At 49.4% G+C, this 26082-nt stretch overlaps 1 protein-coding gene and 1 long non-coding RNA gene across 2 annotated transcripts in view; both read left to right on the top strand.

Annotated features, from left to right (window-relative positions):
- Positions 1–26082, top strand: part of Dip2c (disco interacting protein 2 homolog C) — a 223491-nt gene that overhangs the window by 15526 nt on the left and 181883 nt on the right.
- Positions 16319–22308, top strand: LOC125367190. The gene is made up of 3 exons (XR_007214003.1): positions 16319–16847; positions 20544–20548; positions 22298–22308. It is a non-coding gene; the product is annotated as an uncharacterized LOC125367190 (long non-coding RNA).

Below are 26082 nucleotides of genomic sequence, written 5' to 3'. Positions count from 1 at the left end.
CAAGGCACCATACTCTGCAGAAGCACACAAAAATTGACATTAGGAGGCCTCTGTGTCTGTTACACACACACACACACACACACACACACACGTGCCCTGCAGATCGGAATTCTTCACCTCAGCACTATGGCCACACACCTGACCTCAGAGGGCACACGTGTGCATCACCCATCTTCTGACCCCAGGTCAGAGCCTTTCTGAGGGCGGCTCTGCTGACCAGGCTCAGCTTCCCTCCTGCCTAGACCGCATCCATAACAGACATTGATTTGCTGCCTGTGCTCCATGGTGGTGTGGGCGAGGTGACCCCTGCCCACCTTTTTGTCCCTCTGCCTGCTGGTTCTGAGCTCCTGTTTTGCAGTCGCTCACAGTTGCTGGCAGTGTCATAACATCATCAAAAAGGCCATCGTTAATTTTTCCTGGTACGGAGGCGTGTTGTACTCGATGCCACACACTTGCTAGGAACGTGGCCCTCCGCCCCTATACTTAGTTCTCTTTCAGTCATGTCTCCGGCTTTTGTCTGGTACTAGCCAGCCTCAGGCGTTGGTCCCCTGTCTAAGCCTCCCATGTATCTGCGAGGCCAGGAGCAGGCCAGTACATCGGGCTTATTTGTTGGGATGGGGTATCTTGATTTTTTTTTTTCTAGGCTGGCCTGAAATGGTGATTCTACTGACCTCTGCCTTTCAGAATAGGTAGGATAAAAGGCACGAGCCACCACACCCAATTGGGAAAGTTACTTTTTTAGAGTATATATACTCAGAATTTAGAAAGTACATAGATATTCCACGTGGCATTTTTTTTTTTTGGAGTCGGGGCCTAAGGAATGAATGCATGTTTGCATAGATTGATGGAACAGTGGGGAAGTTCTTAATTGCTAGAATATCAAGAACCACTGAATGGGTTTGGAGAGAGTTGTGAGATGGTTCAGGTTCTGTTTCGTCTGTGTTGCGTGCTTGGGAGAGAGGAGAGATGGAGAAATTCTTAGAGGCTGGCCCTAACCCTTGTGAAAGGAAGAAAAGAGAGCAAGTGAACCAGGCGGGGAGACCAGGTAGGGGGAGAAAAGTGAGGGAGAATAAAAAGAGGGCTGACGTTCTGAGTTTGTGTGGTTGAGGTTGTGGGGAGGGATCTTTGGCAGTCAGGAGGAGGAGCCGGCATGGGAGCTGGCAGATTCCCTTTTGCATGTGACTCTGACCACTTTGTGTGTGGATTGAAGGCACTCATTGTAGGACTGGGGCTGGAGAGAGGAACTGAGGGCGGGGGGGGGTGGTGGTGGTGGTGGTGGTGGCAGCGGTGGGTGGGGGGGGGGTGGGGATACATGAAGGAAAGGGAGAAACAGTGAAGCCAGGTCTCCAAGAGTTGGATGTAATATTTTTCCTGTTGTTGTTCATGAGTTGTTATTGCAGATCCACAAAGCAACCCACTTAATGAAGCCCAAAGAAAGTTCTGAAGCACCCTCCAGTCTAGAGTGCCTGGTGCTTTTTAGAACATTGTGTTCTTTGATTTTGGCTTACTGTGGATGACTAATTCCTAGCTAGTTGTTTGCTAGAGTCTGCTGGAGTTTGCTAGAGTTACCAGCTTGGTAACAATCCCCACATAATGTATTTCCTTATAGGTCTTGTGGAAGTAAATTCGACCCACTGACTCCGAGTTCAGTGTGTGGCGTGTACTTCCTAAGTGGTCTGACTCCATTATGTATATATGAGATACATTTGTGTTTGTATATATATATATTTTGTATATATATATATGTATGTATCTACCTGCATGTGTGTTTTGGTGAATTACGTGTACCGTCCAGAGGCAATGAAGTAAATTGGGGGCAGTGTGAATCTTGTTCTCCCATAGGGTTTGCATTTGACTTTGGTAGGGAATACTGACATTTCTGCCAGTCAGAATTTCCACAGCTAGCCCCAAACTCTCACACACAGCGCTTCAGATGAAATTGGAGAGAAGGGGAAAGAATCCGATTTTGGAGTGGAGAGACTTGCTAGGACTTGTGCACTTGTCCCTGCGTGCTTGCTTGGGCAGGGCCCTGAGCAGCTGGGCTGGGGGCTGAGGGGGAGAGGTTGATAATGTAGAAGGCAGGTCCTCACGGGAGAGACAATCTTGGACTCTGGTGAAGTTTTCAGTTGATGGATGGACTGTTACCTTCGCCATTATTTTAAGGTAGTTGGTGGTGAGTGTGGATGAAAAAAAAATAAAGCTTTTAAAGAGCTTCAGGAGTATAGCTTGTGTTCCTCTGGTTCTGGGATTTCTGCCTGAAATGTTACTTTTATTTTTGGATAGGTGTTTTTTTTGTTGTTTTTTTTTAGAACTTGTGTTATAGCATTTGGCACGTTATACATTTTTTTGGTGTGTGATACGTTAGCTGTGAAGATGTTTAAAATTAGATTCCTAGAAATGAGGTTACAAGAGCCCTTGGCCACATTGCATGGGTTATGTTTTGAGCACCTCGTAGTGGAATTCTATCATGGTGGCTATTCTTAGTATCCTTAGTATCTGAAGTCAGAACACCTGACTCAAGCTGCTGGGGGGATGCTATTTGTTTTCCTTCCAAGTCAGAAGTCTAACAACTTTATGGAAGCTCTCTAGCTCTCTCCCCCACACATGCTTCCTTGTACTGGAACACGTCCTCATGGTACCTTGGAAAAACAGATCCACATTTTAAAAGTTATCCTGCTTTCTCTTGGGTCTACTTGTCCTTTGTTTCTTTTTTCCTTTCCAGCAGCTTTATGAGATGGGAAACAAAAGAGTTGAATCTGTTTTATGCACAGAGAGAGACCTGAACTAGGCCAAGGAATCTACCTGATTCTTCCTCCCATTAGCTTCCGCACTGAGAGGAACCCGGCCTCCCTTACCTTCTGTAAAAAATTCATTGCCACAAAGAACCTTTTTCTTCTCTTCGGTCCATTCTGCTGTGGTATTGTCTCCTGAGGCTGTTTCTTTGCCTTCAGTTTTGACAACTGTGATTTAGTTTCCAAGATGATGAAAGGGTAGCGAAAAGGGCATGGAAGGAAAAAGCAGGAAGGGAAGGAATTATCTCATGATTTTAGTCAGAAGGAAATCACTCAGACAGAAAAAATGTTAGAAGTGGGTCAGATCCCAGGAAGTAGGAGTGAATGAGGGCTGCCATATTCTCAGCCTTTCCCTACAGTACTGTTGCCACTGTGGTAACTGGAAGAAAGAGGACATTCATTCCGAGGTTGAATGTGTGTCTTTGCCCACTCAGGCTATAATTAGCAGGGGTTGTTCAAGTTTGGAGAGCTCTGTTACAGCAGAGGTTCTTCATACATGGGCCTTTGTGTGTTCCATGTGTCCGGGCATGGATTGTACATACATATGCGTGGGTTATATATGGTTTATGTGTGAGGCTTCATTATTTGAAATAGAGAAGTGTATATTAGGGTAGGCTCACTGATTTTCAGAAGGTATATTCCAAGTACGTACTCCTTTTTGTAGAATTGGATAATTGGCTTCTTTTGAGTGATATGTGTTTGTATGTATGTACATGGTCCTGTGTGTGCTTGTGTGTATGCATTTTATGTATATGATCTGCGTGCAGTGTGAATGTATCTGTGCATTCATGCAGGCATGGATATTATGCACACTTATACATGGATGTGTATGCACACTTATTTTGTATATTTGTGTTTATGTGAATATGAGTATGTAGATACATGCAGCATGTGTGTATGCATGTGTGTGTTTGTATATTGTGTGCGTATCGGCGTGTGTTTGCATATGGACGTGCACGTTTGGCTTGTGGAGTCCTCCTGGGAGGGGTATCTTATTAGATAGTGCGTCCCTGACTTGTGCTTGTCCCCTCAGGAAGGGATAGGAGTCATGAACGTTTTAGCCATTACTTGAGTACCCCGGAAGTTACGTAAAATATGTGTCTGTAGTCATTGTGGGGGTTCAATGTATTTTAAATGAGCGCAAAAGTATTAGACATCTTGTCGTAAAAATATTAATGCTCTCCTGTTACAAGCTTTGGGAATGATTTCCTAGGCATAGCATAAAATGCTGTGCGCCGTCACACCCAGCTAATGGTGGTTCTTGCCGGGGCAGGGGTGGGGGGTCCGGGTAAGCAGGGGTGGGGGGTCCGGGTGATCATTAGTGTTTGTGTTCACCGACATCTGGCTCAAACTTCCGTGGACTCGGAGGAAGATTGCTGATGTGGGACCTGTTTAACTGCTGGCCGCCATCTCTGTTTCCTCCATTTTCCTGTTGGTTTTACCCAGGCCTGGGACAGCTGCTCTCACATGCATTTTCTCTCCATAAAAGCCTGCAGCTTGAAGTCAATTAGTGACCAGTGGGAAACCCAGCTGCTTTCCAAGTGGCTCATGTGAAAACCTCCCTCTTTCCCCTCCATTTAAAAAAAGCAGTAGTTATTAGTAGAGCCTATTGCTATTTTTACCATGGGATCTTTAACTTTTGCTTTGTTAAAGCAAAGTTCCATGCTATTTATGGTCTGTCATCTCTCTGTCTTTCTGTGTGAGGTTGGCATTGTGTTCTGCTCTCAGCTGTACCGTTGGTAGCCATCTCCGTTCTGGAATCTACTCTGTCTTTGCTGCTGTCGGCCTTACGCACTCCTTGAGTACAGGGAGTCCAGCAGTGCATGCAATGGGTAGCCTGTGTCAGTGTATAGTTATTGGGATCTCACTGGAGACCTTAGTCTTTCCTTTACTAGAAAGTTACATTGGTTCAAAGTCTTTCTATGCAGAAAAATCTGCAACACTCCATCTCCATGTAACCAGCAGTAGTAATATGGTTCAAGTGGTAGAGTAGCAGCCATGAGCCAGAAAACCAAGCCTTGGCACTAGCATGAGAAGAAATAATAATAACAATAACAATAAAGAAATGCAATGTTTATGCTTGATAAGAGCTTAGTAAAGAGATAGAAAAGTGTTAGTGACTGTATGCAAGGCTAGTCTGGCATAGTGGAGCCTAGTACACCATAGTGTTTACAGTCTAGAGTAGAATGAATTGTACAGTGTTATATAGTGTAGTACAGCGTTGTATACTAGTACAGGGTAGTATTCTATAATACAGACTAGAGCAGGCAGCTTTGTACTGATGTTCCTTGTTGTATGATGAGGGTCACGTTCTGATGAACCCCTCATAGGTTGAAAGTGCGTTTGATGTACCTCGCTGACTGGCCACCACGCCTCAGCAGCGCACTGAGTGTCTTCCCTATTGATTGTGGCTCACTGCCCCCAGTGGGCACAGCTCTGCCCGGCATCTTCCTCTGCCCGGCTACGTGTTGCCAGCTTAGGGAAAGATCAAAATCCACAATTCACAATATGGATTCTACTGAACGTGTTACTTACTGTACCATTGTGGAATCAGGAAATTGAAGTAGTACCAGAGACATCTGCAATATACAGAATAGAATGGATAGTATAGGGTTTATGCTGTGTACTATAGTATCACTTGCCCTTGCTATTTCCTTGGTTATCTATGACAGGACAGAGATATGAGGGTGATGAGGGTTTTTTTTGTTCTTTATATTCTTTTAATGCCTTTTACTTCTTGGGGATCATTTGGTGGTCTCTGTTGAGTTGGTAGTATAGTAGTATTCCGTGTAGAATGATGTAAGGTCTTTTATGTACACCATTACTTCCTGCCCACCCATATCTTTTCTCAGTATCTATTAATATTCTAATCAGTTCTCTGCAAAACTGATATTGGGAAAAAAGGCACACTATGAATACAATAGGTTGTGTGAAGTTGGCGCCCTTTTATTCACTGAGGTCTCCTTTGAACAAAAACAGAAAATCCCTCTGGAAATTCTGTACTGTGAGCGGTTCCCGCCTGCCCCACCTGTGGAAAGGACTCCCCGGGTTTCTTCCTTTTCTCCCCTTCTTCCTTCTGTTGGTCTTCTCAGAGGAACCCAAGCTTATCACAGGAAAGCACTGGGCAGCTGGGGTCTGGCTGGTCTGGGGAGAGAAGTGACAAGCTCACTGTCTCCGGGGATGCACTGGTAGGAGAGCCGCTGCTCCATGCACGATCCCAGGATGTTCCCACTACCCTCACCCCCTTTTCCGAGCTCCGCTGGACGTCTTCTCCTTATCGGACTCCCTTAGATGCTGCTGAGGGGTGGAGGGAGCGCGTAGGTGGGTGTTGGGTGCCTGGAGTTGCCCTTGGTTCTCATGACCATTAGAGAGGTCAGTTTGTAGGATGCCTGTCAATCCAGACACGATTAGCAAAGGGCGTCCCTTCCAGCTCAGAGTGTCAGAGTGACTCCTCTGAGCTATTTCTGGATTCACCCTCTCTTAAGGCCTTTTGGAAGAGATTGTTGAGTTCTCAAAGCTCAAGAATTGGTCAGAGGACAAGTCAGTGTTCCTTTAGGGCTAGCCGTTCTGCCTTGCTGTGAGCCGTTTATGAGCCCCGGTGGCTTAGGAGACCGCAGTGCACTTTGCAAGGAAAGGCTTTTCTCTCCCAAAGGCATGTATCCTCTTAACGTTCTTAAATAATGAGACTCATGACTCTTGTTTTAATTTGTAATAAATGAATAAACTAGCAGGGTAAAGAATGAGCCTTGCCGTGTGGATTTTTACAATGTTTTACCTGGTGGCTGGCCTCCCTGCTGGCTCTGGAGAGTAAGCACCTTCCGTAGTGATCGTGTGGCCCACCGGGAGAGCCTGCTCCGGCTCCTGCCGGGTTCCCGCCCACCGCCAAAGGGTTGGGGTGTGCTGGCGCTCGGCCTGATGCTGTCCCCCCTCCTCGGTGACACCGCAGGTCCCCGTGTCTTCAGTCTGTCTTGGAAGCCCTGGCAGGCAGGGACCGTGGCTCTTCTGTGGTGTCTTGTGTGATGCCCGGAGCAGTGGTGGGCGTGCGGAATGTACCTTCGGGCGGCTGCCTTTCTCCTCGTCCCGTGCAGCTGTCTGTGGGGTGTCCACTGGGGTGAGGAAGGAATCCGAAGGGGGTGTGGCGAGCTGCCTGGGATTGCTGAGAAGCCCGGCATCACAGACGTGGTTTCTGCTTCCAGAAGTTTGTTTGCTTTACCTTGACCGAGATAGCACGGTCCCGTTTTAAACGTTGTTTTTTGCTAGGCCTGGCTGGTTTGTAGAGGGACCCTTGTGTGTAAGCCTCACGACGCTCTGATGACGGTTCTCAAAGCTGAAGTGTGTGCAGCCCACACGGTGCCAGCCACCGTGGCACACTTGAGGAAGTTGGTGTTCCCGTACCACCTCACCGCCCATGAAAATGCGGGCTGGGCACGTGCGGGGGGCTGGGCGGAGTGCCTTGGGGACCGAGGGGCGGGGTCTGGCATGGGTGTTGACTAAGAAACCTCTGAGGGGTCGTTCGGTTGCCAGGGCCAGTCTTTTAACCATGAAGGCGTTTTAGGATGTGAATTGCTGTTAGAACACTGGTGGTTTCCTGAGTTTACTCAATCAGCATATTTTTTGGCAGGCTCCTGACCGTGGCGGATGGACGGCGGCCCAGTCGCATGGCCCATTGTATCACGTCTCTCTCCACACACGGATGCCCGGGCGTCCTGTTCCCTTCCTCCTGAGCATGTCAGCCCCCGAGTCCGCTGCCAGGGCACTGGCCCTTACTTAGGACGTCTGCTCGCCTGTAGGAAAAGGCACTCCAGTTCTAGATGGCTCTGGGAATGGGCTGGGGGTGGGGGTAGGCGGGCGTGTGCAAGCCTGGGTTGCTAGGCGAGCTGCGGGTGGGAGGGTCTGTCCTGAGAGCCTTGCCTCGCCAGGGCTTTGCCCCTTGGTGAAATTAATAAGTCCAGGGCAATCTTGCGTCAAGTTTTCACGCATGGGTCAGTCCGGGAGGGAATGGATGGTGGGCTTTCACAGACGTGGCTCTGGCCCGCTTCCCGCGTGGTCAGCCGCGGGCTTCCCTGTCCTTCTCTTCTTGGCTCCCCTGTCTGACTTGTCAGCCGGCGGAGCTGTCGGGAATAAAACGGGAGAAGCTGCAGTCATGTACCAAAGAAAACACAGAGATTCCTTGGTTCATTTTCTTCTGCAAAGACAGGGCCACGGACATTGCTCAGTAGCTCGTGTGGTTATTGGCACTTCAGAGAGTAAGAACATTTTTGTTGGGACATTTTGGTCTCCAGACATCCAGATGTTGTCTTCTAACCATAAGCGAGTGGTTTCCACCGTGAGGAGACGTGAAGCCTAGTTCATCCCGGATCTGGAAATATTTAGTATTGAACGGAGGAGCCAGCTTCACCAGTGGATGACTTCCCGAGGGAGTGGTTTCAAAGTATCGTGGCAGCAATTTTTGTACATTCAGTGCACTCTGAACAGGACGGGAGGAGGAATAATTTGTATTAGAAGGACAAATAAGCAGCACACAGCTACAAAATATAAATGTTTGTTTGCAAGCAAAGCTGAAAAAGCCTTTGCCTCCCTTGGGGTTTTTATTGGTCCATACATGCGTCTCAAGTGGGGTTATGACTCAGAGGTTGGGAGGGGAGATGGCTTCACTCCCTCATTGTGGGAGAGGCTAACCTTTCCCCTTTGTGGCTGTGCTTGGTCTGTTGTCTGCAGAGACGGGGTGACGGATGAAGGCCGCCACAGTGAGCAAGGAAGACGTTTGTTAGGGAAAGTGACCGGTAGTCACAGACAGGACATTGGGCTCCCTTGAGGTTTTCTTTTCGCAGTGATAGTTTTGAATGTAGTGCCGAGTCTCCCTGCCCCCACGTTCTTCCTCTTTCAGGTTAAATATAGATAGAGCCCATCGTGCCACCTCTGTTCACTGCCCGGGTCCTGGGACGAGGCCTTTCCTGAGCTTGCTCTGATTTGGTGACCAGAGTTCCAAGGCTCTGATGGCCACACACGAAGCCAGGCACCGGTGGCTGATGCCTATAATCCTAGCTACTCAGGAGGCTGAGATCTGAGGACTGCAGTTCCAAGGCCAGTCTTGGCAGCAAAGTCCGTGAGACTTTTTTGTCTCCAATGAGCCACCAGAGAATGGGAAGTGGTAGAGCACTAGCCTTGAGCAAAAAAGGCTCAGGGACAGTGCCCAGGCCCTGAGTTCAAGCCCTATAACACTTTCTTCTCCTGTTCAGATTATTCCTAGCCTTTGGCTATCACAGACAATTACCTTAATCTTGAATTTAAAATAACTTGACAGTTTAACACAAGCCATAGTTGTGTACAATTCCGCTCATGTATTTAGGTTTTGCTTTTCAATTGCTTGGCTTCCTCTGATAGGTTAATGTATCATGTAGCTGATATTTTACTGATGGCTATCAAAATTAATGTGTATTCTAACCAAGTAGGATAACATTAATTTTTACAGCAAATTAGAGACAAAATGGTCTCTGTTGCGTTTATAGCAAGGGTTGGCTCTTTTTTCTGCGAGCATTTCATTGCCCTCACAGATGGCACTGGGGAGCCCCTGTTGGGCACCTGTCCCGTGACCCCCGTGGAGTTGAGGCTGGGAGGTGCCTGGTACCTGGCTGCCACCATCCTCCACACGGTTTCCTTGGGTGGCGGCGAGTCTCCCAGCTTGGAAGGGAGTTGTGGGTGGAGGGGTGCGTGGCAGTGTCGCCTGGAGTGGGTAGGGAGGAGGCGGGGCGCGGGGAGGGCCGGCGCCTAATGACGCCTGGGGTCCTAGCTCTGTACCCGTTTCCGGTTGAGGCGGGAGGGGTGGACCGTAGACTCCCACGTCCAGCCATGTGGGCTGGGGTTGGCTGGCTGTCCCGCACCCCCCCCCCCCCCCGCCCCGGGCTGTGTGGTTTGTGACTGCTCTCGGTATTCTCGGAACAGAACAGACGTTAATTAAACTTTTCGCACGTCACCTCCCTACCAAAGGATTGGACGCAAAGTGAATGTTAAGGCGCTTCAGTGTAAGAAGTCATACTAGGTACTATCGTCATTGGATCATTAATTTTTTTTAAAATAAAACTTCTTGGTCTTTTTATATACTTAAAATGAGAAAATACGTAGCAGGTGGCATAACTTCGAAGTTTGTTCGTGTTGGAATGGAGCAGACAACAGGGAAGAGGTCTCTGGCCATGGGGTTGTGTGCTGCCCGCGCCAGGGTCCACTTAGTCTGGTCAGTCTGCGTGGGAGGAGAGAAGGATGTGCCAGAAGTGTCCGTCAGCTCACGGTCACTGTAACGCACTCCGGAGATGATCCGGTTGAAAGGCAGAAAGGGTGGTTTGGGGCTGGGTGTTCGCTGTTGCCGCGCTCGCTGGTTGAGCCTGTTTCCCGGGCCCATGGCGAGGCCGCACACTGCGGTGGAAGCCGTTGGTGAGGCGGAGCTTCTCACGTCAAGCTGTGACGGCAGTCGGGGAGCAGAGGGGTGGAGGGAATGCCCCCAAGGACCTGAAGACCCCCTTCTGGGCCTGTCCTCTTTAAGATGGCCGCTTCCCCGCGGTGCTGCTGGCTGGGATACATGGCCCTGTGGGGCCACTTGTGATCCAAACTCAACTCTGTGCCTCCTGCAGCTTCGCTCTTAGCTTCCGTGTCTGCTGTGGTTAGAGTATGTTCTTTGGCACGTTTTCCAAGAGCAGAACCTGGGTGCCTCTGAGGCTGTCTTTCTGCTACCTTCAAAGAGACAACTCAGCTCAGCGTGTGCTGACGTTCCCTCCAAAATAGCACGGGTGCTGCTTTGTCATCTTTAGGAACAATCATCTGTGGCCACATGATTTTGGTTGCATGGGCAGGGAGTATTTTCTTTAATCAGGTATGTTTTCTTTGTTAAAGTTGCCCTGTCTCCCTTTATTTTCATAATAGCAGCCATAACTCAACTTTGTCTTGATGTGGTCTTTTAAAAACCGTTTTGTGTGGAACATGATCTGATGGCCCTTAACCAGTGCACATTCAGTTCTGCAGTCCCAGGCTCAGTGTGTTTGCAATCGTTTGCTATTTGCCTCTATTCAAATTTTACTGCAGTTTATTTACGTATTTGTTTTTGATAGCCTTTCAGTACAGTCTTCCTTCCTGTCTTATAGCTATCGTCATTGTACCATGCTGCAGTTAAGATTGCAATCTGAGGCTTTGTTAGCTGTGTTTCAGCTCTGCTTCTTTGAGTATTATTGAGACATGGGAGAACGTACATCAGAGTCTCCAGATGACTTAAGTTTATAGAGAGCTGCCGCTCAGAGTTCCTGTAGCAGTGTTGTCCGTAGAAGAAAGGGTCCTGCACAGGAAACAGGGCTCTAGTCTTTAGGAAGGTTCAAAGTTGTTCCCTCTATAGACCATATCTCAAACAAGTCCAAAGACTTGTAGGCTTTTCAGCAAGTTTTATTCTTTGTAGAGACCAGGAGACTATTAACATATTAAGAACCGAGTAATGGTGGATCCCTGTTACAAATGCAATCCCTCAGTTCTACCAGCTGATTGGACGACTCTCCTAGCACTGCCTGAGGCAATTCCACTTGTTCTGGAAGCTGATTGGATGCCTGAGACAATTCCGTTTGTTCTGGAAGCTGATTGGGTGGATGCCTGAGACAATTCTGTTTGTTCTGGAAGCTGATTGGATGACTCTCCTGGCACTGCCTGAGACTTGCATTTTTGACTTGGGAGGCAGAGTGTTCTAGGCTTTTTCAAGTCAGCCTTGGCATGTTGATATGTAATTCTTGGTTATTTCTCTTTTTAAACAATGAATAAGCCTTTAGAGTTTCTTTAAATCGTTTTGCTCTTATAATATGGAAAAAAAAATAAGGACTTTTCTTTAAAACAGCTGTAGCTTCCTAAGCCCTCCAGGGCCTACACATGAATCATTTACTCCATTGCTGAAAACGCAGAATCCAAATCATTTCATGTTGGGAAAATCAAGACAAGTATTACTGCCTGTGTGTTCTCACCTCTGTCTTGCACTTTCCCCATAAGTCTACCCCTTCCACTTTAATACCGCTCTTTCTTTCTAATTCCGGAACCTCACATTTCCCTCCTTCTACTTTTCATATTTTCCTCACAAATTAAAAGTTTTCAGTAGGTTTTGATAAAACAAATCTGTCAAGTTGGAGTTCTTTTACTACCCTAAGAGAAAAAATAAGGACATATTGATATATGCAACACTACCAATGCGCCCCAGGGTTTTTGTTTTTAGTTTCCTGGTTCTAGGGCTTGAACTCAGGGCCCGGGCGCTGTGCCACACATTTATGTTCGAGGCTAGCACTTTGCCACTTGAGCCACAGTTCTCCTTCTGGCTGTTTGGATATTTAATTGGAGAAGAGAGTCTGACAGACTTTCCTGTGAGGGCTGTCTTTGAACTGAGACCTGTAGATCTCAGCCTCCTGAGAAACATGCCCAGCATGTTTTGTTTTATTCTTTTAAGTGTACTGCATGGCTAGCTGAAATACTTTCCCTGTGCTTCCCTTGTGCCAAATGTATTTCTATGAAGTAACAGGGACTTAATGAAACAGTAGAGGAAGGCTAACCCCTTTCCATTTCTAATGTTCTGTTTCTAAAGTCATAAAGTGGTCTTTGTAAGTTAGGTTAAAGATCCCTGAGTGTGCCACATTACTGTGTGACACTCAGTATGACAAATGTGGAGTGGTGCGCTGCTGTATTCCCTGGGCTCGTCTACACTGGACTTGAAATCATGTTTTAGAACTCTTTCTTCTCCCAGAGAACCATCTAGTGGAGCCGAAGTGGAGTTCACATGTGCTGTATGACATTCCTTTCTTAAATTAGCCTCCCTTGAATACCAGCCGTAGCTTCCAGCACACTGCCAGAATGGTTCTCATTTCTAAGCCAAGCGGGCCTGCCGGTGCCCTGTGTGATCTCAGTGCAGGTGTGCACGCCTGTACTGTGACAGCCGTGGACATGGTGTGTGTCGGGCCCTTGAGCTTTGACCTGCCAAGCAATTGTTCTGAACAGAACCAATGGGCAAACGTCTGAATGTGTCTCCTGGAAGTCAGTTTTTAAGCGGTGTCAGCGGGCAGTGCCTTCCTTCCCTGATGTCCATGACAAAGCCCACCCACGCTGCTTGCTTACCTGTGACTTCCTAAAGCGCTGCATTTACCACGGCCTTGAGTTAACCAGTCACACGGGCCCATCTGCATATTTCAGGCCTACAGAAGACTCAGAGCCTGTTGTGCACTGTCAAGGGCGGTGGGGATAGCGTTAGTAACGGGGTCAGATGCTTACAGTGGGGCCTTTTCCCACATGGTTTTATAAACTTACCTTTTTTTTTTTCTTCCTTTTTTGGCAGTAGTTGGGTTTGAACTTGGGGCTTTGAGCGTGCCAGGCAAGGGCTCTACCACCTGGGCTATGCCCCCCTCATGACTTTACAGGGTGGCTTTCGAAAGCATTCGTATGCCACTCATCCACCCCTGACTCAGCAGATGCCACCGTGCAGACGGCGAGCTGGCTGCCCAGAGGACCCCGCCTCCCGCGCACAGTAAAGCTTGAGGAGCCAACTCTTCTGAATCAGGAACTCTTACAGACTCGTGCACCTGCAGCTGCATTTGAGGAATTGTTTTTACAGTGTAAATGAGGTGGGCGGATTTATCTTTTGAGACCTGGGACCTTTGCCATAGAAGCAACTGGTGGTCTAGACACATGGGAAACAGAAGTCAAGGTAGGGAGTTCGGATGAACGCATGCGGGCTTGCTAGCTCATCCTTGAGTTGCCTTCTGAGAACCAGGAAGGTACTGGAGGTAGGTTTGTATCCTGATTCCCACGGGTCTGTACCCATCAGTGTGCTCAAGTCCAGGCATGATGGAGGAGACAGGGTAAGAGAAGTGTGGGCATATACCAGTTTCTATCGGGCAAGGTGCATGTGGGTTTTAAGCATGCATAGCCCGGGGACCTCTGACTTTTTGGTGCTGGGCATGAATAGAGAACGTGGTTGAATTGTTCCTTCCAATGCTTGCAAAACCTGGAACAGGAATTTCACCGTGTAAAATTCCTTACCAAAATGGAACGTAAGAGAGAGGAAAGAACTTTCTTGTAACTTACAATCAAGCATTGTCATGTTCTGGGTGATAACTGCTTAGGGTGGTGTATTTATTCTTCCTCATGTCTTGTTTTGTTGAGTGCCGTGCTTGGGGAATTTAAATATTTCGGGGAAATGGTCAGGTGTGATTGAATTGGCAATGTAATTTTACTCTTGGTAAAGCCCATTAGAATTGTTTACCTTTTCTTGAGTTCGCTGCTCCTGTGAGTATGCAGAAGCCATGTGTAGCAGGAATGCTGAATTCAGTGGAATTGTCCCAAGTAGAGCGTGCTCTTCTCATACATTTAAACATTCATGCCTTCATCAACCATGCCGCGAGTGCGACTGGGGTGCCTAGTCACTGTTGATATGTATATTTTAAGAGTTACTTCCATCTAGCTCCGAAGTCGACGTGCTTTTAGGATTTTGCGTAGAGGTAAAGAAGAGAGGGATCTTTTTCTATCAGCTTGGCTTTCCTTTTTCCAGACTTGCTCCTCAGGTGACGTCCGCCCCGCCTCACCCGATGCACAGATATGTCCTTCCTTTGGTGGGTGGTGGGGGAGTGGGCGTGTTTATGTACGGATGGGTTAGGGGTGAGTCTGTAACGGGAAAGAGAAAGCTTAAGTGTTAAAAAGCTTTTCAATTTAGGTGGAGAAATCTGAGTGTTTGTTGTTATTAGTCTTTCAAATCTTAAGGCGCGATGCTTGATAATCTGGGGTGTGCACCCCAACCTTTCCCCCAAACAGGCTTGCTGCTTCTGTGTCCAGCTTTCTTTCCTGGGTCTGTTCTTCAGTGTCTGGTCTGGGAGACAGAGAGACAGAGAGACAGAGAGAGAGAACACGCATTGCTACTGTGGTTCAGCTGCCACCACTGTGGCTACACAGCTGAGATTGGGCAGGGGATGTCGGGGCCCCTGGGTAGCCATCTTTCATCCTTTCCAACCATGCGGGGGCCTGCGTGCTCACTTGAGTATGTCAGGAAAGCACGGCCCACCTGGTCGCAGGAGATGACCGCGCCTGCGTCCTGACTGTTCCAGAATGAGTTACTTATATGCAGGATTTTGGAATTCATAGCCTGTAGGTGTTAGGGCTTGATCTGGGGCCAAGCCCAGGTGTTCTGTGCTGAGTGGAGATCGCCCTGTGGAGTTTTGCTCCTGGAGCACAGGGAGGTTGTGTTCAGTTGAGTCTAGCATCCTCTCTGTTGCCTACCGCAGATTCAGTGCATGGTACAGAGCCCCATGTAGGTGGGAAAGAATTAGAGAAGTCCTTGTCTTCCCTCTTGGCTTGTCAGGATGGGAACACAGATGGAACTGATATTAAAGAGCTGAACACAAGACCCTCGGGTCCTAGCTGTGGGCTGTTGGAATCCCCTGGGGTCAGCCTGCGACAGTGGCGCGCTGGTTCAGGCCTGGTTTCCCATGTGCCGCAGGTGCGGTGGCGCTGTGTATTGAGACATTAGAGCGTCTCGGTAAAAACGCAGAGTGTTCCCCGTGGGCTACTGTTTTCATTAGGCTGACAGCGTCCAGATGCCCCTGCATAGTTTATAGGCAGTCATGGCGGAGCGTCTTGATGGGCGAGGGGCGAGGAAGTGACTTCTGTCCCATCCTACGGGCTCCTGTCTTGGGAGCCATTACATTCCGTTAGTAGATGAGCGCACAGCCTTTCCAAGACACTGCATGAAAGATGGCACTGCCAGGAGTTTGCCAAAGGCCGGTTTCCTCTTCTCACCAGGTGGCATGTGGCAAATGATCTCTTCTTGTTTTTTTTTTCTTTACTTTGAAGTGACAGCTTTGGAAAAGCTCCTGCAGTCACCATTCCGCCATGAGCATGCGGATCGCAGTCAGTCACGGCGGTGCGGGAAAGCCGGGCTCCGCAGCCCTGGGGCACCTGCGGTGCAGGGGAGTGGTGATGAGAGACCGCTGTAGTGCCGTGCGGGCGAGGGGGCGGGGGATCGTTTGTCTAAGAGGTTCTGGGCGTCACTGCCCTGGCCGGGTCGGTGGGGCGGTGCTGTGCGTGTGCAGTGTGTGTGTGCGTGCGTGTGTGCGTGTGTGCGCGTGCAGCAGAGAGGGAAGAGAAAGAAAAGACTTAGCACTGACACTCAGCCCCTTCCTTTTACAACTCATGGGGAGCCCAATGCGCTTACCCCGAGCGTGTTTCCTTCCGCTACACGGGTAGAGAGGGATGAAGGGTGCCGAGAAGAGCAGTCTGTGTGTGTCAGCTACGAAGCAATAGGAAGGAATGTCAAGGCTGCCAGAATCCATGGCATTTTAGAATATTTTACTAAAGGTTTCCTAAAAAAAAAAAACCCAAAAAACCAACCAAAAATCAAATCGTTTACAAAGCAGATCCTCACCGAAAGGAGGTCTCCTGCCTGTCTTCCTCAGTCACCTCCGAGCGTGCCCCGCCACCTGCGAGGTCAGTTGCTAGGAGACGCCGCCCAGGTGACGCGGGCTGAGGAGTTCAGACTCCATGCGGTCCACGCGGCCTCTCGCTTCAGAGCCGGCACACACTTACCCTGCCGCGATTAGAAGGGGGATCACGTCCCTTCATTCTCTCTTCCCACGTCCGATTTCACCCTGGTCCGCTGCAAATTACAGAGAAGGGAACGCGGCGATGCATTTTATGATCCATGCCTGCCTTTTTCTGCCAACGGATTCTGTTCCTTTACAGAATTACACGATGTTTTATGAATGTCACTACTCTTTAATTAAGTGAGGGGAACATTCACAGACTCCGTTCTGTTTCTCCTAGCTCAAAAACTGAAAATCCCTTTTGATTGTGCTTGGTATTTTCTATTGTTTTCAAAAGTTGGTTGGCGTATTGGTTACTGAACATTGGTGGTGTACTTAATGGAAAATTACATTTGAAGTGGAGTACTGAGGTGAAAAATGGTGTTTTGATTTTATTAATGCATCCATGTGGAAAATGCTAGAATCCCTTCACTGGATGTCATGTTTACATAATATGGAAAATGTCAAAGGGCTGAGTTCCGTACATTACTGGAGTTCACCTGTGAAAGTGTGGCTCCTTTCTTGTTCGCAGAACTGAGGTTTTGAATTGGGATTTTGCAACTTGCTTGGCAAGCTGTCAGCTAGCCTCCCTCTCCTTGTTTCGTTTTCGTTTTGCCTCAGTTATCATTATTTTTTTGGATACCGTCTTCTGTTTTTGTCTAGTCTGGACCTCGATCCTGCTGCTTAGGCCTTCGGCGTAGCTGGGATGGTAGCCATGTACTAACGCCTCGCCTGTTAGGTGCAGTGCAGTCTTGCTGGTCACTTTTTGCTGAAACCGGTCTCGAACTGGGATCCCGAGTAGCTCAGGATGATGGGTGTGAGCCACCAAATCTAGATTTCCTTTATTTTTAAGGGGTTTTGAGGAAGGGAAGACGTTTTTCATTGCGTAAACGTTTGGTAAGGATTTCTCTCAGTACAAAAATAGCTAAAAAACAAAAACAGAAAAAGAACTTCAGCGTTTCCTCCACAGGTTCATCCATTATAGAATGTTCTGGTAAAAATGTGTTAAGAGCCTTGACACTTAGCAGTGATAAATGCTAACTGCCCTACTTTGTGTTGTTTCTTGTCACAAAGGGGCACCGTCAGGCAGTATTGGTATTTATAGTTAGCTGTATGTCAGATGTGACCATCCGCAGGAGTCCCTGCGGATGACCGGGTCGTATGCAGATTTAATTACAGCAGAGATCACCGTAAAACCGTACGCGCCCCCAGGGACTGGTAAAAGCCTGGGAAAAGTAGAAGACTCCAGGATATATGCACCGTACTTTGGTAGGAAGCATGTAACTTTTCCTGAAAGATGAGAAATACAATACACAGGAAGTACCAAGCCAGAAGATATTTAAGCTGTTTTACTTAATTAAGTTAATAATTCTCATTAGGTGAGCTGAGTTGATTGCATTTCATCTAAATTGCTATTTGTAATACTTTCATGATTTTTTTTTTTTTGGTGGTTGGTTTGAATCAGTAGGTCTGAGTTGACATTAACTTTGGGACCTTTCTCAGGGGTTGGGGCAGCATGGACTGGGACAGGAGATAAGACAGGCCTTCTGTTGCCTCTTACGTAACTCTTCCCCACCTCCCTTCCCCCTCCATTGCACAGGAGACTGGGGAGCCCTTGGGAAGGACTTTGACCAGGTCTGCAGCCCCAGAGCTGGGTCCTTAGTGTCCCAGGCCCTGGAGCTGCCTGTGCAGTATCCAGTGCCCAGCTGTCCATCAGCCACCAGCGTGTGGGCGGGGCCAGGAACCACAGGTCTTTCTCCACTCCCCCCCCCCACCTCACCCCACTCAGCGCTCCTACTCTACCATTTGAACCACAGCTCCACTGTTGGCTTTTAGATGGTTAGTGGTAGATGAGAGTCACTTGGACTTTACTGCCTTGGCTGCCTTCAAATCAGCATCCTCACATCTCAGCCTCCTTGAGTAGCTAGGATTATGGGTTAAGTCACCAGTGCCCAGTTTCCGTCTGTCTGTCTGTCTGTCTGTCTCTATCTCTTGAACTCAGGGCCTGGGCACCGTCCCTGAGGTTTCTTGCCCAAGGCCAGTGCTTCACCAGTTGAGCCATACCTGTATTTCCAGCTTTTCGGGGCCTTTATTGGAGACGAAAGTCTCACAGACTTTCCCGTTGGGGCTGGCTTTGAACTGCAGTCCTCAGATCTCAGCCTCCTGAGGGTTCTATGCCTGAGCCACGGGATGCCAGCCATTGTATTTTCTTGTTTGCCCTTCTAACAAGCCGCCTTTCCATGCTCCTCCAGGGCAAGGGGCCTTCCTACTGCATTTGTGTTCCCCAGAGTCGGCCTGCCTGGCTCCCAAGGCTTTCAGTGTCACAGGGCATTTGTTTTAATCCATTCCAATGAAGTCCAGCGCCCTGGGCACCGTGCGATTATCTGTGCTGGCCTTCGTGCCTCAGCTTCCGGGTGTGTGTTTAGGTATGACGCTCAGTGAGCACTTATACCTGTGCTTCTAATGCTTATTCAGAACCGATTTTAGCGGTCACGCATTTGATTTATTTAATAAGATGCTCCCCATAAACAAGAGAGCTCAGTGCTCCCTCACACGAGTGTGTGGCCTCCTTGGTCTCTACCAGACCAGAGAGGTCTAATTAATTATTCATGATGACATTTTGTAGGTTATTTTACCTTTTGTAATTACTACAGTCTATATAATTAACCTTTCATTTAGTTAAAGCACTTAAGATTAAGTAGGGATGCAATTACCACTATTTTAAAAAAAGCATATGGAAGAACTAAGAAAATCTTCTGCTAGAAAGAAAGCCATTCTGTGCCGTAGTGAAAGTTTTACTTGCCATCAAAGAGAAACATAAGGCAGGCAGGAACACAGTACAGTTCGGAAAGTGGTGGTAGCCACCCAGCTCCAGCAGCCTTGTGTTTTGCTCCTTGAACTACGGATGAGGCCTGGGGGTGAGGCCTGGGGGTGAGGCCTGGGGGTGAGGGGACCTGGTTTCCTCAGTCGGGTCATTAGCGTTGGACGGCAGTGTGCAGGTGGCTTAGTCCCGTCCTGTTCTCTGTGGCTGGGAGAGCGCTTGCTGTCCAGCAGGATGGGCTTGCAGTGTCACTGCTGGGAGAGCCGGGGTCAGCTCCTCAGTGGTCACTTGGGTAGGAACCCAGCCTGCTTCCCCTTCCTGTCCAGGGTCCTCCGAGTGCACTAGAAATCGGGAAGAATTTAGTTCAACTCTCGTTCCGGTAGACTGGAGTGGGTGGGGCTGCTCAGCTTGACCCACCTCAGGTGTCTTCCTCGCCTGCATCCTCTCGCCCTTCCCCGTGGTAGGGGTCCTGTCAACTTCAAGGCGGTTACCCGGTGCCCCACATTTGGGTGCCCCCAAATGGTGACTCACATTCTGGAGACCTTCCAGCGTGTTGACTGACACGCCCCCAGCCGAGTTACATAGCCCCTTTCCATGTGAACGATGGACCTGTTTCCCACATGGTGATGATGAGCTGCGTCTTTCAGACGCAGGACGTGTCTTCAGGGCCCTGTGCCCATTGTTTTCAGCTCCAGGGTGGGGTCTTGATCCGTATCCGTGTGAAGACGGCACGCCCGGCACGCCCTCCCGGGCCACCCTCAGCTTTCGCTCAAGTGTGAGCAGTGTGACAGTCACCTGCAGGGGACCGTTTGTAAACAGCACTTCCTTATTTTTTTTTTAATTGCTCCAGTTGTTCATATGAGCTGGCTTTACTTTTGGAGAATAATTTTAGAATCGCTTATTATAACCGAGTGATTTGTCATGTATGTCACCCAATGCAGCCTTTCTGTTTCTCGGTGGGAAAACCTCTTTGGACACACACAGTTTGGGAAGATCCCAATCGCCCTTTCCCCGGGGGACTTTAGTGATTATCCTCACAGTGCCTGATTCTTGGAAATTAGGGCCTGCCGTTTCTTTGGTCTAGTTTTATGTTCTCCCTCCGTGTCTCCCTGCGTCTCCTATTTGAGGTAATAGTTCCATTCGCAAGGAATCAAATAGATCTGGTTTCCATAGATTTATTTGGGAATACTGAAAGCTTGGAGCTCTTGAGACAGCAACGTGTACAAGGCCTTGGCGGCGTGGTAACGCGTGCAGATTTGGGGGTAATCTTGCCCCATTCTTCTGCAGTCCTGCGTCTTCACTGCTGACTCTGCCCCGGCGCCAGGGCGCTGTGCCGAGTGGTGTTCGCCGTGGTAGACAGGGTGAGCGTATTGTCTGAGGCTGGCAGCTAGCGTCCCAGAGCAGCGCCTTGTCGTGGGCCCTCCGTGATGGACCGGAAAGCATGAGTCGTTATTGGAGCGGAGCTAACCGGGAGCCCTTTCAACGATGTTTTATTTAGGAGGCAGCTGCTACCCACGGCCCGTTTTTAGGTTGCATTTAAAATTTTACACTGTTTATTTATTTTTTTTGGCCTGGGCTAAAGCTCTAGTGTGTGACGAGCTCTCAGTCATTGTCATGAGACCTCCCGTTCATTCGCCTGGAACGGGCAGAGGGAGGCCTGCAGTTCGTTCACGGGGCTAGCTGGCGAGGCTTGTGGTCTGCTGGTTGCAGTTGAGCGCAGACTGGTTTGTCATCGTTAGCACAAACACATCCACCGGAGAGATGGCTGTAACCTCAGCTGGCATATTTTTTACGTTCCTAGTTGACACCGGGAGGGAGCCTGGGTCTCACGTGCAGGGGGCGGCCCTTCCCGGGGTGTGTGCCCCGTGGCACCTCGGGCGGGTGGGGGCTGGGTGCCGCCCAGGCCTGTGCAGGGCAGCGCAGGGAGTTTCCAGGCGGCTGGGGTGAACCGGGCGCTCTGCCGGCTCTGGGGAGCGGCCCTCCCTGCCCCTCGCGGTCGTCTCCTGGTCTGCGTCCGCGTGGCTTGGCGGTGGACCTCCAGCCTAGCACACTGTGGTTTCCGCACCCGCGCTCAGGTGGGCTGTGGGGTCAGGGCTCTGGCCTCGTGGGATTAGCTACCTGAGCTGTCGCTCGTGCCCTTCCGCTGCCCTGCTGAGGGCGCGCGGCTCGGGGCCCCGCCCTCCATGCTTATGGCTGACTTTCCTCCCTGTCTTGCTGGCTGGCAGAAAGGGAAGGCCTGGTCTGAGCCGGAACGAATTCCCAGTCTCTCAGGGGCGCCCTCTTTTTGTATTCATACATGATAAGGATTCAGTTATATGAAAATTTAATACACTAGCTCTTTGTGACTTTCCTCTGTGGGACACAGTAAGTGGAAAAAACAAACACAAAAACGCTGAGTTTCCAAATGGAGCCGATTAGTCGATCAAGAGCTCTTTAGTCCTTGCGCGTCCCCCGGACCAGCTTTCCACATCCATGCTTTCCTGGGCTCTCCCTGGCCTGGGGGAGACACGGGGTGTAAGGGGGGGCGCGGGGGGCACATCCCCAGGGCAAGTGTGGCCTCCATCTTTTGAGGCTGCTGGGGGTTTGGATTCAAATACTATGGCTTCTCATTCCGAAGCCCCGGGGTCAAGGGAAATGAGCATAATAATAATTTAAAAAAAAAAAAACACAGTATCGTCAGGAAGCTTTAAGAAAGCATGCATTTCTAAAAGTGTTTCTCAAGCACATTAAAAGCGATTTTCCTCCCCCAACATCCATCCATCTACTCATCTAACCTTTCTCCAGAACCTAGGCTATAAATACATTGGTATTCTGTAGTCCGAAGTACTGCTTTAATACTTGCTGGAGGCTTTTTTTTTTTTTTGCCAGTGTTGTCATAAAAAAACAACAACTATTCTTACTGAAAGCCTTTTTTGCTTTTGTAACTTTGATTGATTATGTGTATATTCTCCCTCCACCCCCCAAAAAGCCATTCTGATGTCTCTAGACACGCAGCAGACGTCTGACTCTGACAGTGTGTCTTCTGGACAGGTGATAGAATTACTGTTGTTGAAGATGGGTGGAGACCATCTCACCATGTGTGTGACCTGTGCAGAATTAAGAGGACACAGGACTGTGTGGAACCTCAGTGTGCTCCTCCCTCCCTCCCTCCCTCCCTCCCTCCCTCCCTCCCTCCCTCCCTCCCTCCCTCCCTCCCTCGGACAGGGTCTCTCTACGTAGTCCAGGATGGCCTCAAGCTTGTTATGTAGCCCAGGCTGGTATTGAGCTCATAATTCTCCTGCTTTTGACTTTATAGCCTGGGATTACCAGTGTGAAATACAAGCCCAGCTGGATGGTGGTTCTTGACACCTGTCAGGACCCTGTCACCTGGGAACTGGTGAGGAATGATAAATCTGAAGTTGGGGTGTTTCCCCAGTGGGGTGTGTGTGTGTGTGTGTGTGTGTTTAATTTTTGGTCATATTTTATATATATGGTTTAGCTGTATTGGGATGTGAACTCAGGGCCTTGTGCTTGCTAGACAGAAAGGAACTCTACCACTGGGTCCACATTTGTGCCCCCTTTTGCACTGGTTATGTTTGTCTTGCTTTCTCTCTGGGCCAGCCCGGGCTGAGGGCCTGTGTTGCTGAGAGGACACACCCATGCATTGCACCCAGACATGGGTTGAGATGGAGCCTTGCAAACTTATTTTTGCCTGGGTGGCCTTGAACTGTTCCCCCCCCCCCCGCCCCAATTCTTTGCTTCTCAAATGGCTCTAAGCTTACAGGCTTGAGCCATTATGCTCAACCCATCTTAAAAAAAAAATTTAAACAGGGTGGCATCCACCCCAAGATCTTCAGCCTTCTGCATGTACCTGCTTTGGGAAGCCTTCTGAGTGATTTTGGAGCAGGAGGAGGGCTAGCTACCGTTGGTTTACTGGAGGTAAAACTATGTACTTGGTACCTGTGCATCTTGCCGAACACGGTAGCCGCTCTGGACTCCTGGCTTTGTAGCGGCTCCAGGAAGGTAGATGATTAGAAATGGTGGGAATGCCTGAGGACCAACTAGAGAGTTCAGTTCTCACCAACCAACAATCCAGGATTCAATTACTGCCCACCGGGCAGCAGGCATGGTTCTAGAGAGCCGGACTCAAATAACCCAGTGAGTGGATTCTTAAAGGTTTAATAATGAAGGTAATGCATCGCGTTAAGCTGTTTTCTTATCAGGAGGTAGCTCCACGACTCTTTTGGGATAACTATTATGATGTCAGCAAGGCATAGGAGAGATTTGCCCTTGTATGGAGTGGCCTCCTTTCTCTCAACTCAGGCAGCCAAGTGTACCCCAGGTTTCAGACTGGAAGCCTTCCTGTGGAGCACTTGTTTAGTTAGGGATTTAAAAGCGTTTGCATTTGTGTGCCCTAAAAAGCACATAGTTTCCCAGGGGCTTCCTGTCCCCGGGATGGCTGTGTTCCTCACTTGTGCCCCTGCTGCTGCTTCTGGGCTTCCTGCTGCCACCTGAGCTCACCCCTGGGTTCCAAGCGTTCCCTAGGAGTCAAGGCATTGGGTTCCAGCAGCAGCAGTTGCTGAGGCTTCTGGCCATCGAACCCCTGCCGGGCATGCAGAGGGCTCCTGTCATTGGTGTCATTATCCCAGTTAGGTTTTTTTCCTCTTACAACTTTGGTGACAGAGATGAAAAGAAGGCTCATGGCATGAGCCAGCCCCTGCAGTCTTTCCCGGTGTGAACCCCAAGGTTCAGGATGATTCAGATGGTTCCACTCCCTTGTTTACTTGGTAATGAGTAGACAGTCCAGCCGCACCTAGTCCACGGGGACAGGGCGCCGTTCTTCTCCCACCTGAGTCCACGGGGGACAGGGCGCCGTTCTTCTCCCACCTGAGTCCATGGGGGACAGGGCGCCGTTCTTCTCCCACCTGAGTCCACGGGGGACAGGGCTCCGGCTCTTCTCTCACCTGAGTCCACGGGGGACAGGGCTCCGGCTCTTCTCTCACCTGAGTCCACGGGGGACAGGGCTCTGGCTCTTCTCCCACCTGAGTCCACGGGGGACAGGGCGCCGTTCTTCTCTCACCTGAGTCCACGGGGGACAGGGCTCTGGCTCTTCTCTCACCTGAGTCCACGGGGACAGGGCACCGTTCTTCTCCCACCTGAGTCCACAGGGGACAGGGCACCGTTCTTCTCCCACCTGAGTCCACGGGGGACAGGGCTCCGGCTCTTCTCTCACCTGAGTCCACGGGGGACAGGGCTCTGGCTCTTCTCTCACCTGAGTCCACGGGGGACAGGGCTCCGTTCTTCTCTCACCTGGTCCACGGGGGACAGGGCTCCGGCTCTTCTCTCACCTGAGTCCACGGGGGACAGGGCACCGTTCTTCTCTCGCTCCAGGTCGAGAGCACCAGTCCAGAGTGTGTCAAGCAGCACAGAGGGGTTTGGACTCAATCGTTTCCGCTCTTTTTTTTTCCTCCTACATCTTTTCTTTCCATATTGTCTTGTAAGAAGACAATCACGACTCGGAAAGTGTTTGCAGTGGCGCTTTCATGGATTCATCTGGAATACGCGGGACGTGGCTTGTAGACCCACTCACTTTCCTCGTGTGCGCTTTCTTACCGGCGAGGCCGCTCAGGAGAACCCTCACCTGTGACTCCCTGCCCCCCCCCCCCCATGGTCCTAGATAGAGATGGGCCCGTGGTCGACCCCAGCCGTGGGGAGGGCACAGGGCACGGCTGCCGCCAAGGCCCGTGCTGTCTCGCATGGTGCTCTAAAATAGCAGCTACCCCTCGGGGTCCTTGAACTCCGCACACACTTGGGCTTTGTTCAGCTTCTTTGTGAGCTCCCCGCAGGACAGTCAGCACATCCCACACCGGCTAGCCCCATTCTTCTCCAGCTATTGAATCGCGTAGAACAAGTCCTTGGTGATCTTTATGCTCTGAAATTTAGAATTGGAATAAAGGTGAAGTGACTTTAAGCATTATAATCTTTGTGTTAAGTTGAATAATGACCTCCAGTACTTTGAGAAAATTACATTTTGGATGTGTGTGTGTGTGTCTGTGTGCCAGTCCTGGGACTTGAACGCGGGGCCTGGGCACTGTCCCTGAGCCTCTTTTTGCTAAAGGCTAGCACTCTACCATTTGGGCCAGAGCTCCGTTACAAGTGTGAGCCACTAGCACCCAACACATGATGGAATTTAAAGTGAGAACATTTAAAATTTCAAGATCTACTTCATTATCTTTGTATCCCAGTGTACCAAAGTGTTGAACAGCTCCTGGCCCAGTTAGCACACAGGTGCTATCTTGCAGGGTGGTGAAAGGTATCTCAAATAGAATTCCAAGTCAGTAGTGGATAGTTAATGATAACAGACCTCAAATATGGAGTTGTTGATGAATTAGTGTCTGCTGCCTTTTTCTTGTTGTTACTGGCTGGTGAAAAATGTTAGTTCTCGTTTTCTCTCTCCCTTTATTTTGTTGATTGTGGTGCTTAAACTCAGGGCCTGGGTACTGTTGCTGAGCCTCTTTGTGCTCAAGGTTAGTAGCGCTCTCCTACTTGAGCCACACTGCCCCTTCCCTGTTTTGAGTGATTAATTGGAGGTAAAATCTCAGGGGGTCTTTTCTGCCTGGGCTGGCTTTGAACTAATGATTTTCAGATCTCGGCCTCCTGAGTAGCTAGGATTCTAGGAGTGAGCCACTGGTGCCTGGCTACTGCTTTCTTTCCTTAAGGGAGGAAGAAACACTTGAGGAATCTGCACTTTGGGTCTGATCAGATTCCCAGAGCCAGAATCAGCAGCAGCTGCTTTCCCATCCTTGGCCCATGTCTCAAGAAGGCATTACTAATGGAAACCCGAAAGGGATGTGTAGCAAAGGCTGGAGGATATGAAGAACTGAAATCGGATATCAGAATAGAAAGGAAGTTAAAA

The sequence above is a fragment of the Perognathus longimembris genome, chromosome 18, assembly GCF_023159225.1.
Source record: "Perognathus longimembris pacificus isolate PPM17 chromosome 18, ASM2315922v1, whole genome shotgun sequence".
NCBI lineage: Eukaryota > Metazoa > Chordata > Mammalia > Rodentia > Heteromyidae > Perognathus > Perognathus longimembris.
The sequence above is the reverse complement of the archived record's forward strand: the minus strand, read 5'-3'. Positions and strand labels throughout refer to the sequence as shown.